The sequence below is a fragment of the Bos indicus genome, chromosome X, assembly GCF_029378745.1.
Source record: "Bos indicus isolate NIAB-ARS_2022 breed Sahiwal x Tharparkar chromosome X, NIAB-ARS_B.indTharparkar_mat_pri_1.0, whole genome shotgun sequence".
Classification (NCBI taxonomy): domain Eukaryota; kingdom Metazoa; phylum Chordata; class Mammalia; order Artiodactyla; family Bovidae; genus Bos; species Bos indicus.
The window spans coordinates 134,763,334-134,775,879 of NC_091789.1; the positions used below are offsets into that span (position 1 = coordinate 134,763,334).

General features: G+C 44.7%; 6 non-coding genes across 6 annotated transcripts; all 6 read left to right on the forward strand.

The window, feature by feature from the left end:
- Positions 1-3,150: 3,150 nt before the first annotated feature.
- Positions 3,151-3,223, forward strand: TRNAF-GAA (transfer RNA phenylalanine (anticodon GAA)). The gene has a single exon. It is a non-coding gene; the product is annotated as a tRNA-Phe (tRNA).
- A 1,315-nt stretch (positions 3,224-4,538) lies between these two features.
- Positions 4,539-4,611, forward strand: TRNAF-GAA (transfer RNA phenylalanine (anticodon GAA)). The gene has a single exon. It is a non-coding gene; the product is annotated as a tRNA-Phe (tRNA).
- Positions 4,612-5,783: 1,172 nt separating this feature from the next.
- Positions 5,784-5,856, forward strand: TRNAF-GAA (transfer RNA phenylalanine (anticodon GAA)). Its single transcript has one exon. It is a non-coding gene; the product is annotated as a tRNA-Phe (tRNA).
- An 898-nt stretch (positions 5,857-6,754) lies between these two features.
- TRNAF-GAA (transfer RNA phenylalanine (anticodon GAA)) lies at positions 6,755-6,829 on the forward strand. The gene has a single exon. It is a non-coding gene; the product is annotated as a tRNA-Phe (tRNA).
- A 416-nt stretch (positions 6,830-7,245) lies between these two features.
- On the forward strand, positions 7,246-7,318 carry TRNAF-GAA (transfer RNA phenylalanine (anticodon GAA)). The gene has a single exon. It is a non-coding gene; the product is annotated as a tRNA-Phe (tRNA).
- A 405-nt stretch (positions 7,319-7,723) lies between these two features.
- On the forward strand, positions 7,724-7,798 carry TRNAV-GAC (transfer RNA valine (anticodon GAC)). Its single transcript has one exon. It is a non-coding gene; the product is annotated as a tRNA-Val (tRNA).
- The last annotated feature ends 4,748 nt before the right edge of the window (positions 7,799-12,546 follow it).

The following is a 12,546-nucleotide window of genomic DNA, read 5'->3' on the forward strand; positions in this document are numbered from 1 at the left end:
TCTTTTTAGTATTGACCTTTTTCATCTTCAACAAGAGGAATGAAGCAAAGGTGTCTGGGATCCTGGGGCACTGAGGTGGGATAATGGTTGCTGCTGCTAAGTCACTTCAGTCGTGTCCGACTCTGTGTGACCCCATAGACGGCAGCCCACCAGGCTCCCCCGTCCCTGGGATTCTCCAGGCAAGAACATTGGAGTGGGGTGCCATTTCCTTCTCCAATGCATGAAAGTGAAAGGTGAAAGGGAAATCACTCAGTCATGTCCGACCCTCAGCGACCCCATGGACTGCAGACTACCAAGCTCCTCCGTCCATGGGATTTTCTAGGCAGGAGTACTGGAGTGGGGTGCCATTGCCTTCTCTGGGGATAATGGTGGCCAAGAACTAAAAAGGGAAGGAGAAACTCAGTATTTTTTTCTGCATTTTTCCACATTGTTTTTGTTCATACAGGGGGTAAATTTGTGTCCATTTCTAACTCAGGAGTGTAACACGATTGTCCCTGTTGTTATAATCACTTCATTAACTTAAAAAAAAAAAATCTTAACTGTTTTTAAGTGTATAGTTCAGAAATGCTAAGTATAGTCCCATTGTTGTGAAAAAGATCTCCACAACTTTTTTATGAAACTCTGATCCATTAAGCAACTCCCCTTACCCCCATCAACTTTATTCTTAATGGCTGTACAGTAATAATAACTAATTATGTTCAACATTATATATATATATATATATATATATATATATCTCATCCCATTTAAGCCTCAAACTAACTCTATGAAGTGAAGTGAAAGTCGCTCAGTCTCGTTCAACTCTTTGCGACCAGTTCCCTTCTCCAGGGGATTTTCCCAATCCAGGGATCAAACCCAGGTTCCCACATTGCAAGTAGATTCTTTACCAGCTGAATCACAAGGGAAGCCCAGGAATACTGAAGTGGGGGTAGCCTATCCCTTCTGGAGTGGGTAGCCTAATCCTATAACTCTATGAAGTAGGCATTATTTTCACCATCTTCCAGAGGAGAAAACCGAGGCATAGAGACTTTACCTGTCTTTCTCAAGGCCACATTACCACTGGTTGAGCTGGGATTTGCATCCAGTCCAGTCTGTCTTGGGAATCTGAGTTCTTAAACCTGCTTGGTGTTTTGAATCCCCACCTTGATGACCATGTAGATTGTTTCCAATTTTGTCTTGTTATAACAACACAGCAATGTAAATGTTTGTCTGTAACTGACCACCCTCCCAATTTACTGTTTTCCTGAGTAAATAGGCATAAACATGATGCCAACTTGCTTTCTGAGTGGGGAATTCATGTCATTTTCATAGAATTCAAGAAGTTAGTGCTTACTTGGCAGGAAATTGCTCAAGGTCACCCCCTAGAAGATGATGGCAGAGAAAGGATTAAGACCTGGGTCTTCTGATGCTAGTTTCTATTTTCCTCCTCTGCTTCGCTTACATTTAAACATAGAATAATGCCAGTATCTTCCTTTGCTAAACCGACCTCAGTTGACATTAGCTTCCTCTCTGAGACTTGTTGAGGCAGGTAACTATGTGGGTTAATTTAGCGGGGCTCAGCCAAAGCCCTAAGAACTAAATGGAATAAGATGCTTAATGAGGCCAGTGCTTAAGTTAAGCTTCTGTTCCTAGGAAAGCTCTCCACTTTGATAAGGAAGAGCAGCAGCCAAGGACAAGGGGAGAATGCCACGCAAGATAGAAAACTTCTTGTTTTTACTTCTCTTCGGCTATGAAGGTATGTGCTATCAAACCATTAGCACTCATTAAATACTTAATAATGCAATTGAATTAATCATATAGCTGATTAATAGAAATGCAACCAGAATAATTAAAATATTACTAATGAGCAAAGGATCCTAATTACTTAATATGTGTTATTAATGAACAATAGTTTTCTTTGTGTGATGCGGTCCTCTTTGTCTCACCATTGGCTTTCGGGTCCTGTAAGGAGCCACCTAAAGTTCAAAGGATGCTAAAAATGGGACAGAAAGAAGAAAGGGTCTCAAAATTGTGTAAAATAACTATAAATTGCAACAATTAAGAAAGTCTGGTATATTCTTGAATGTTTTTAGGAGCCAAAATTAGGGTGATGATAGAATTTAATCTTCCAAACCAGGACACTACTGAGTGGCAGAGGATGCTATTAATAATTCTACTGGGACAACAGGTGTAAACCAGGACTGTCCTAGGCAAATCGGGATGTGAGGTCACCCTAGTTTAAATATGGATTAACATAACATGCCGAATACCACTGGACACTAAGAAAGCATAATCCAACTGAGAGTCAGGAATCCCCAAAGGCTCAATACACTCAATCATTTTAAAATTTCTAAATATAGCCTGGGCAGAGTGAAATGCTTAATTAAGGAGAAATTAAAGGCAAATCTCTAAAATGTCATCGAATTCAAATTTTAAATTCGATGTCAATCTTTCAAATCATGCTCTTTCATGGCTCTCTCATCTTTCAAGGACCCATTAACTCAGAATTCCTTTTTAGGTTTTTACATACATTAGAAATTGGTTCTTTGTGGTCACTGTATATTTATGCGTGTTACAAGAAATAAATAAGGAGGGCAGGAAGAAGGAGACTTCACTCTGCCAATGACCTGGTAGACAGATAACAACAAAACTCACACGGAGTCAGAATTCCTGATTTAAATCATTTTCTTCTCTGCTAAGCTGCTAAGTCACGTCAGTCGTGTTTGACTCTGTGTGACCCCACAGACGGCAGCTCACCAGGCTCCCCCATCCCTGGGATTCTCCAGGAAAGAACACTGGAGTGGGTTGCCATTTCCTTCTCCAATGCATGAAAGTGAAAACTCAAAGTGAAGTCGCTCAGTCGTGTCCAACTCTTAGTGACGCCATGGACTGCTCTACTCTCTCATTATTTTATTGGTAGAATACTCACTTTCATGATTCCCCAATCTTAAAACTTTTGTTATTTAGTCACATTTCTCAATATTTGGGAAGACCTATAAAAATATAACTCCAAGGTTATTTTGCAAACACCCAAGATAAATTTCTAAGTAGGGATCTTTTAGATCCATTATCTGTTTGCAAATAAACAATTGCAATTGTTCCCTTGTAATTAAGAATCTGCAACTCCCCCAAGGACCCCTTAAAAATGCCTTGAGGTGGGCATCATAAAGAGCTGGAAAAGCTCAGTTGGGAGAGCATTAGCCTGAAGATCTAAAGGTCCCTGGTTCGATCCCGGGTTCTGGCAGATTCAGTGTTTTCATCTACATCGAAGAGAAAGTGCAATTCTTGCAACCTCACGATCTGAGCTCTCTCAAGGATGTCTTAGCCTACATCCAGGAGGAGGAGTCCTATGTCTAATAAAAGAAAGTGTTGGTCGCTCAGTCGTGTCTGACTCTGTGACTCCATGGACCACAGTCCGCCAGGCTCGCTCTGCCCGGGAAGGGGTGGGTTGCCATTCCCTTTGCCAGGGGATCTTCCCAACCCAGGAATCGAACCCAGGTCTCCCGCATTGTGGGCATATTCTTTACTATCTGAGCCACCAGGCATTGCAATTGTTCCCTTACAATTAAGAAATAGACACGCCTCTGAAAAATTCTTTAAGATACCTTGAAAAGAGGGTTACCAAGGTAGCCTGAATACCTCAGTTGGGAGAGCGTTAGACTGAAGATCTAAATGCTCCCTGGCTTGATCCCGGGTTCTGGCAGGGTCAGTGTTTTCATCTACATATAAGGAATGGGGCAATTCTTGCAACTTCGCGATCTGAGGTCTCTCAAAGATCAAGTGTTTTAGCTTACATCCAGGAGTCGTCCTGCATCCAGTGAAAGAAACTGTTAGTCACTCACTCGTGTCCAACTCTGTGGTTCCATGGACCACAGTCCAACAGGCAAGAACACTAGAGTTGGTTGCCATGCCCGTCTCTCCTGAGGATCTTCCCAACCCAGGGATCGAACTCAGGTCTCCCGCATTTCCAACATACTCTTTACTATCGGTTCCACCAGGCATTCCAATTATTACCTTATGATTAAGAACCAGCGACTCCTCTGAGAAACTCTTTAAGATGCATTGAGGGACCTTCCACAGGGCAGCCGGAATAGATCAGTTAGGAGAGCGTTAGACTGAAAATCTAAATGTTCCCGGTTCAATTCGGGGTTCTGGCGAAGCCGCTGTTCCCGTCCACAACCCAAGGAAAGGCTCACTTCTTGCAACCTAGCGATCTGAACTCTCTCAAAGAGCAAGTGTTTCAGCTTACATCCAGGAGTCCTATATCCAGTGAAAGAAAATGGTCTCATAGTCGTGGCCGACACTGTGACTCCATGGACCACAGTCCACTGGGCTTGGTCCTTCTGTGGAATTCTCCAGGCACGAATACTGGAGTGGGTTGCCATTACCTTCGCCAGGGGATCTTCCCGACCCAGGAACTGAACCCATGTCTTGCGCACTGTGGGCATATTCTTTACTATCTGAGCCACCAGGCATTGCAATTGTTCCCTTACAATGAAGAACCAGGGACGCCTATGAGAAATTCTTTAAGATACATTGAGGGTGGTGCTCACCAGGGAGCCGGAATAGCTCAGTTGGGAGAGCGTTAGACTGAAGTTCTAAAGGTCCCTGGTTCGATCCCGGGTTCCGGCACCCCTACTGTTTTCATCTACATCCAAAGAAGTGGCATTTACATCAAAGGAAAGGCACAATTCTTGCAATCTCGCAAAGAGCAAGTGTGGCGCAATTCTTGCAATCTCGCAAAGAGCAAGTGTTTTAGCTTACATCCAGGAGGAGTCCTATATCCAGTGAAAGAAAATGTTAGTGGCACAGTCGTGTCCGACTCTGTGACTCCATGGACCACAGTCCACCAGGCTCGGTCTGTCCGTGGAATTCTCCAGGCAAGAATACTGGAGTGGGTTGCCATTTTCCTCTCTTGAGGATCTTCCCGACCCGGGGATCGAACCTAGGTCTCCTGCATTGCAGGCAGAAGCTTTAACCTCTGAGCCACCGGGGAAGCAATTCCAGTGAAAGAAAGTGTTAGTCTCTCAGTCGTGTCTCACTCTGTGATTCCATGGACCATAGTCTGCCAGGCTCCCTCTGCCCATGAAATTCTCCAGGCAAGAATACTGGAGTGGGTTGCCATTTCCCTCTCTCCTGAGGATCTTCCCGACCGGGGGGTTGAACCTAGGTCTCCAGCACTGCAGGCATATTCTTTACTATCTGAGCCACCAGGCATTGCAATTGTTCCCTTACAATGCAGAAGCAGGGACGCCTCTGAGAAACTCTTTAAGATATTTGGGGGGGGGGGGGAGGGTGAGGGCGGGGTGGGGGGCTCTCCAAGGGGCCGGAATAATTCAGTTAGAAAAGTGTTAGACTGAAAATCTTAAAGGTCCCAGGTTCGACCTAGGTTTCCAGCAAAGCAGGTGTTTTCGTCTATATTCCAAGGAAAGGCACACTTGCAACTTCGCATTCTGAGCTCTCTCAAAGATCAAGTGTTTTAGCTTACATGTAGAAGGAGTCCTAATTCCAGTGAAAAAGTGTTAGTCGCTAAGTTGTGTCTGACGCTGTGATTTCATGGACCATAGTCCGCCAGGCTCCCTCTGCCCATGGAATTCTCCAGGCAAGAATACTGGAGTGGGTTACGATTTCCCTCTTTCCTGAGGATTTTCCCTACCCGGGGATCGAACCTTAGTCTCCCGCATTGAAGGCATATTCTTTACTATCTGAGACATCAGGCATTGCAATTGTTCCCTTACAATGAAGAAGCAGGGACGCCTATGAGAAATTCTTTAAGATACATTGAGGGTGGGGCTCATCAGGGAGCCGGAATAGCTCAGTTGGGAGAGCGTTAGACTGAAGTTCTAAAGGTCCCTGGTTCGATCCCGGGTTCCGGCACCCCTATTGTTTTCATCTACATCCAAGGAAAGGCGCAATTCTTGCAACCTCGCAATCTGAGCTCTCGCAAAGAGTAAGTGTTTTAGCTTACATCCAAGAGGAGATCTATATCCAGTGAAAGAAAATGTTAGTTGCACAGTCGTGTCCGACTCTGTGACTCCATGGACCACAGACCACCAGGCTTGGTCTGTCCGTGGAATTCTCCAGGCAAGAATCCTGCAGTGGTTTTCCAATCCCCGCTCTCCTGAGGATCTTCCCAACCTGGGAATCAAATCCAGGTCTCCAGTGTTGTGGGCATATTCTTTACTATCTGAGTCACCAAGCATCGCATTTGTTCCCTTGCAATTAAAAACCAGCAACTACTCTGAGAAACTGTTTAAGACTTTGCGGGGTGGAGGGGATGCGTTCACCAAGGAGCCGGAATAGCTCAGTTGGGAGAGGGTTACACTGAAGATCTAAAGCTCCCTGGTTCAATCCAGGGTTCTGGCAGAGCCACTGTTTTCATCTACATCCAAGGAAAGGCACACTTCTTCCAACTTCCCGCTCTGAGCTCTCTCAAAGAGCAAGTGTTTTAGCTTACATCCATGAGGAGTCCTAATTCCAGTGAAAGAAAGTGTTAGTTGCTCAGTCGTGTCTGACTCTGTGATTTCATGGACCATAGTCCGCCAGGCTCCCTCTGCCCATGGAATTCTCCAGGCAAGAATACTGGAGTGGGTTGCCATTTCCCTCTCTCCAGAGGAGTTTCCCGACCCGGGGATCGAACCTAGGTCTCCCTCATTGAAGGCATATTCTTTACTATCTGAGACATCAGGCATTGCAATTGTTCCCTTAAGATGAAGAAGCAGGGACGCCTCTGAGAAACTCCTTAAGGTACATTGAGGGTAGGCCTTACTAGGGTTCCAGAATAGCTCAGTTGGCAGAGCGTTTAGACTGAAAAATCTAAAGGTCCCTGGTTCGATCCCGGGTTCCGGCACCCCTGTTGTTTTCATCTACATCCAAGGAAAGGCGCAATTCTTGCAACCTCGCAATCTGAGCTCTGGCAAAGAGCAAGTGTTTTAGCTTCATCAGGGGGAGTCCTATATCCAGTGAAAGAAAATGTTAGTGGCACAGTCGTGTCCGACTCTGTGACTCCATGGACCACAGTCCACCAGGCTCGGTCTATCCGTGGAATTCTCCAGGCAAGAATCCTGCAGTGGTTTTCCATTCCCCTCTCTCCTGAGGATCTTCCCGACCTGGGAATCAAACCTAGGTCTCCCGCATTGTAGGCATATTCTTTACTATCTGAGTCACCAGGCATCGCAATTGTTCGTTTACAATTAAACACCAGCGACTACTCTGAGAAACTGTTTAAGATACGTTGGGGGGTGGAGGAGACGCGTTCATCAAGGAGCCGGAATAGCTCAGTTGGGAGAGAGTTAGATTGAAGATCTAAAGCTCCCTGGTTCGATCCAGGGTTCTGGCAGAGCCATTGTTTTCATCTACATCCAAGGAAAGGCGCACTTCTTCCAACTTCCCGCTCTGAGCTCTCTCAAAGAGCAAGTGTTTTAGCTTACATCCATGAGGAGTCCTAATTCCAGTGAAAGAAAGTGTTAGTCGCTCAGTCGTGTCTGACTCTGATTCCATGGACCATAGTCCGCCAGGCTCCCTCTGCCCATGGAATTCTCCAGGCAAGAATACTGGAGTGGGTTGCCATTTCCCTCTCTCCAGAGGAGTTTCCCGACCCGGGGATCGAACCTAGGTCTCCCACATTGAAGGCATATTCTTTACTATCTGAGACATCAGGCATTGCAATTGTTCCCTTATGATGAAGAAGCAGGGACGCCTCTGAGAAACTCCTTTAGGTACATTGAGGGTGGGGTTCACTGGGGTCAGGAATAGCTCACTTGGCAGAGCATTTAGACTGACGATCTAAAGGTCCCTGGTTCGATTCCGGGTTCCGGCACCCCTGTTGTTTTCATCTACATCCAAGGAAAGGTGCAATTCTTGCAACCTCTCAATCTGAGCTCTGGCAAAGAGCAAGTGTTTTAGCTTCATCCAGGAGGAGTCCTATATCCAGTGAAAGAAAATGTTAGTCGCACTGTCGTGTCCGACTCTATGACTCCATGGACCATAGTCGTCCAGGCTCCCTCTGTCCATGGAATTCTCCAGGCAAGAATACCGTAGTGGGTATTCTTGCAACCTCGTAATCTGAGCTCTTGCAAAGAGTAAGTTTTTTAGTTTACAGGAGGATTTGTAGGAGGAGTCCTACAACCAGAGAAAGAAAATGTTAGTCGCACAGTCTTGTCTGACTCTGTAACTCCATGGACCACAGTCCACCAGGCTCGGTCCGTCCATGGAATTCTCCAGGCAGGAATACCAAAGTGGGTTGCCATTCCCTTCACCATGGGATCTTCACAACCCAGGAATCGAACCCAGGCCTCCCACATTGCGAGCATGTTCTTCACTATCTGAGCCACCTGGCATTGTAATTGTTCCCTTACAATGAAGAAACAGGGATGCCTCTGAGAAACTCTTTAAGATACCCCCCCCCCGGGGGGGGGGCGGGAGGGGGCGGGGTGGGGCTTGCCAAGGCACTGGAATAATTCAGTTAGAAGAGTGTTAGACTGAAAATCTTAAAGGTCCCTGGTTCGATCTCGGTTTCCAGGAAAGCAGGTGTTTTCCTCTACATCCCAAGGAAAGGCACACTTCTTGCAACCTCGTGATCTGAGCTCTCTCAAAGACCAAGTGTTTTAGCTTACATCCAGGAGTCCTATCTCCAGTGAAAGAAAGTGTTAGTCGCTTAGTCGTGTCCGACTCTGTGATTCCATGGACCATAGTCCGCCAGGCTCCCTCTGCCCATGGAATTCTCCAGGCAAGAATACTGGAGTGGGTTGCCATTTCCCTCTCTCCAGAGGAGTTTCCCGACCCGGAGATCGAACCTAGGTCTCCCGCATTGAAGGCATATTCTTTACTATCTGATACATCAGGCATTGCAATTGTTCCCTTACAATGAAGAAGCAGGGACGCCTCTGAGAAACTCTTTAAGATACATTGAAGGCAGGGCTCACTAGGGATCCGGAATAGCTTAGTTGACAGAGCATTTAGACTGAAGATCTAAAGGTCCCTGGTTTGAACCCAGATTCCAGCAGAATCAGTGTTTTCATCTATATCCAAGGAAAGGCACAATTTTTGCAACCTTGCGATCTGAGCTCTTTCAAAGAGCAGATGTTTTAGCTTACATCCAGGAGAAGTCCTACATCCAGTGAAAGAAAGTGTTAGTTGTGCAGTCGTGTCCGACTCTGTGACTCCATTGACCATAGTCCTCCAGGCTCCCTCTGTCCATGGTATTTTACAGGCAAGAATACCAGAGTGGGTTGCCATTCCCTTCTCTCCTGAGGATCTTCCTGACCCAGGGATCAAACCCAAATCTCCCACATTGCGGGCATATTCTTCATTATCTGAGTCACCAGGGATTGGAATTGTCCTCCAAGAAACTCTTTCCTAAGCTACGTTGAGAGGGCATAGCTCAGTTGGGAGAGCATTAGACTGAAGATCTGAATAGTCCTGGGTTCTGGCAGAGTGAGTGTTTTTGCCTACATACAAGGAACAATTTCTAGCAATCTCACAATCTGAGGTCTCTCACAGAGCAAGTATTTTAGCCTACATCCAAGTGGAGGCATCTATACCCACTTGTTGCTCAGTCGTGTCTGACTCTTTGCCCCCCACCCCCATGGACTGCAGCATGCCAGGCTTCACTATCTCCTGAGTTTGCCCAAACTCATGTCCTTTGAGTCAGTGATGCCATCCAACCATCTCATCCTCTGTTGTCCTCTTCTCCTCCTGCCTTCAGTCTTTCCCAGCATCAGGGTGTTTTCCAACCAGTTGTTTCTTTGCATCAAGTGGCCAAAGTATTGGAGCTTCAGCTTCAGCATCAGTCCTTCCAATGAATATTCAGGGTTGATTTCCTTTAGAATTGACTGGTTTGATCTCCTTACAATCCAAGGGACTCTCAAGAGTCTTCTCCAGCACCACAATTTGAAAGTATCAATTCTTCAGCGCTCAGCCTTCTTCATGGTCCAACTCTCATATCCATACATGACTACTGGAAAAACCATAGATTTGACTAGATGGACCTTTGTTGGCAAAGTAATGTCTCTGCATTTTAATATGCTGTCTAGGTTTGTCGTTGCTTTTCTTCCAAGGAGCAAGCGACTTTTAATTTCATGGCTGCAGTCACCATCCACAGTGATTTTGGAGCCCAAGAAAATAAAGTCCATCACTGTTTCCATTGTCTCCCCATATTTGCCATGAAGTGATGGGATCCAATGCCATGAACTTAGTTTTTTGAATGTTGAGTTTTAAGCCAGCCTTTTCACTCTCCTTTTTCACCTTCTTCAAGAGGCTTTTAATTCCTCTTTGATTTCTGCCATAAGGGTGGTGTCATCTGCCTATCTGAGGTTATTGACATTTCTCCTGGCAATCTTGATTACAGCTTGCACTTCATCCAGCCTGGCATTTCGCACGATGTACTCTACACATAAGTTAAATAAGCAAGGTGACAATATACAGCCTTGATGTACTCCTTTCCTAATTTGGAACCAGTGCATTGTTCCATGTACATTTCTTACTATTGCTTCTTGACCTGCATACAGATTTCTCAGGAGGCAGGTAAGATGGTCTGGTATTCCCATCTCTTTAAGAATTTTCCAGTTTGTTGTGATCCACACAGTCAAAGGCTTTGGCATAGTCAATAAAGCAGAAGTAGATGTTTTTCTGGAATTCTCTTGCTTTTTCTACATCCAGGAGAAGAGCAATTCTAGCAACCTCACTATCTTATAATTGAACTCTGATGAGCTTGGCACTTAAGCAAAGGGAAATAGCCGCAGTAAGAGTCCTTCCTTCTCACTTATATGCTTAGCAATTGCAAAGCCCTGTGGATCAGGGCTTCCCGGGTGGCTACAATACATAGGGTCGCATAAGAGTTGGACACAACTGGAGCAACTTAGCACGAAGGGTTTGTTGTTTTCCCTTTATTCCTTGTTCTTTTTTCAGCAAGAAAATCTAAACAGAACCTTTCAAGACTTAGCTCCCAATACCCTTGGTTCTCAGACATTCACAGAGCTCACCCTCAGATTCCTCTTACTTGTGATTGGCATTGAGATTCATTCATCCATTGATTCATTCAAGAATCCATTGATGTCATTTCAAGAATCCATTTCTGAGTTTCTGCTATGATAGGCCAAACATTATGTAAGAACTTGACACACTGGGCAGATCCTTATTTTCGCTGTGCCCACTCTAAAAACTTTGTTCTATGACCCCTAACTGGGAATAAGCCCTAGAAAAGGTTATCATTTTTCAATTACATGCACACAGTCAGGGGATAACTGTAATAAAAGACACTGTCAGGAGGCACAGAGCAGGATACTCTCTCCTGTTCTATAGCTTATCAACGTTTGTGCCTGGCTGGGGAGCTCCAAAAATTTCCACAAAGAACAGAGAATCGCATCTGTCCTGGCAGAATAGAATGTGGTCCAGCAGATAGGCTTGAGACACTTAAATCTCTTATCCACCTAACACATAACCCAGGCCCTCCACCCTCACAAGGCATCAAAGGAAAGCAGCCGCCCCAACACTCGGCTTGGCAACCTAGGTGTGTTCTACCCTGAGCTACAGGGGTATGCCAAGAGAGAAACAGCAGGATACAACTGCTGCAGTTAATCAGGGTACAGTTCCAGAGAGAGAAATAAGGCTGCTGCACAGGGGAAAGTTGTATCCTACAGAACTGGGAGCCTGAAGACAAAGGATCTTTGTCTAATTTACTCTGCTGTTTCTGTCCCATGGCTGCAGTGGCTCCTTATTATGGGGAAATAAGGTAAATAGATTAACTCCACTTGTGTGTTGGATGAAGGGTCATTTCGGAATACACATATCATTATAGTAAAAGCACTACCTGTGTCTCTTTAAGGACCCATCAACTCAGGCTTCTATTTATCTTCCATTATACATTTTGGATTCAATGCTGAGGATGATTTTTAAAACATCCATCTTACTAAAGTATATTGTTCCACTGTTTGGTTGTGGCTATTATATAAAAACAAGTTAAAAAAAAAAATCACTAAGCCTCATCTCACAGGTGAGTGTGTGTCCTTCCTTGCTGGTGTGTTAGCATCAGGGATAGCAGATTTTTTTTTTCAAAGCAGCTTTATTGAGATGTAATTTACATACCATCAAATTTGCCCATTTAAAGTGTGCAATTCAATGGTTTTTAGTGTATTTACAGATTTGTGGAGCACACAATCTAACTTTAGAACATTTTCATCATCCCCCAAAGAAACCAGTAGATATTAAGTGCTCACTCCCCATTTCCCCTTCCCCCAAGTCACTGGCAACCACTGATTTACTTTCTTCTTATAGATTTGCCTTTTCTGTACATTTCATTTAAATGGAATCATACAACATATGGTCTCTTGTCTTTCACTTAGCATATGTTTTTGAGATTCATCTGTGTTGAAGCATGTACAGATAACAGATTTACCCATGAATATGTCTGTTGCTTAAAATAGTAACACTTTCATACCAGAAGCAATTTCCTTCTTTCTTCTTCACCAGAGGGACATTACTGCAGCCTGCTACGTCTTATTCTTATTTCTCAAGTAGATTGGAAGCTAGTTATAGACAGCTTCTATCATTCATAATTTTATGCCTTTC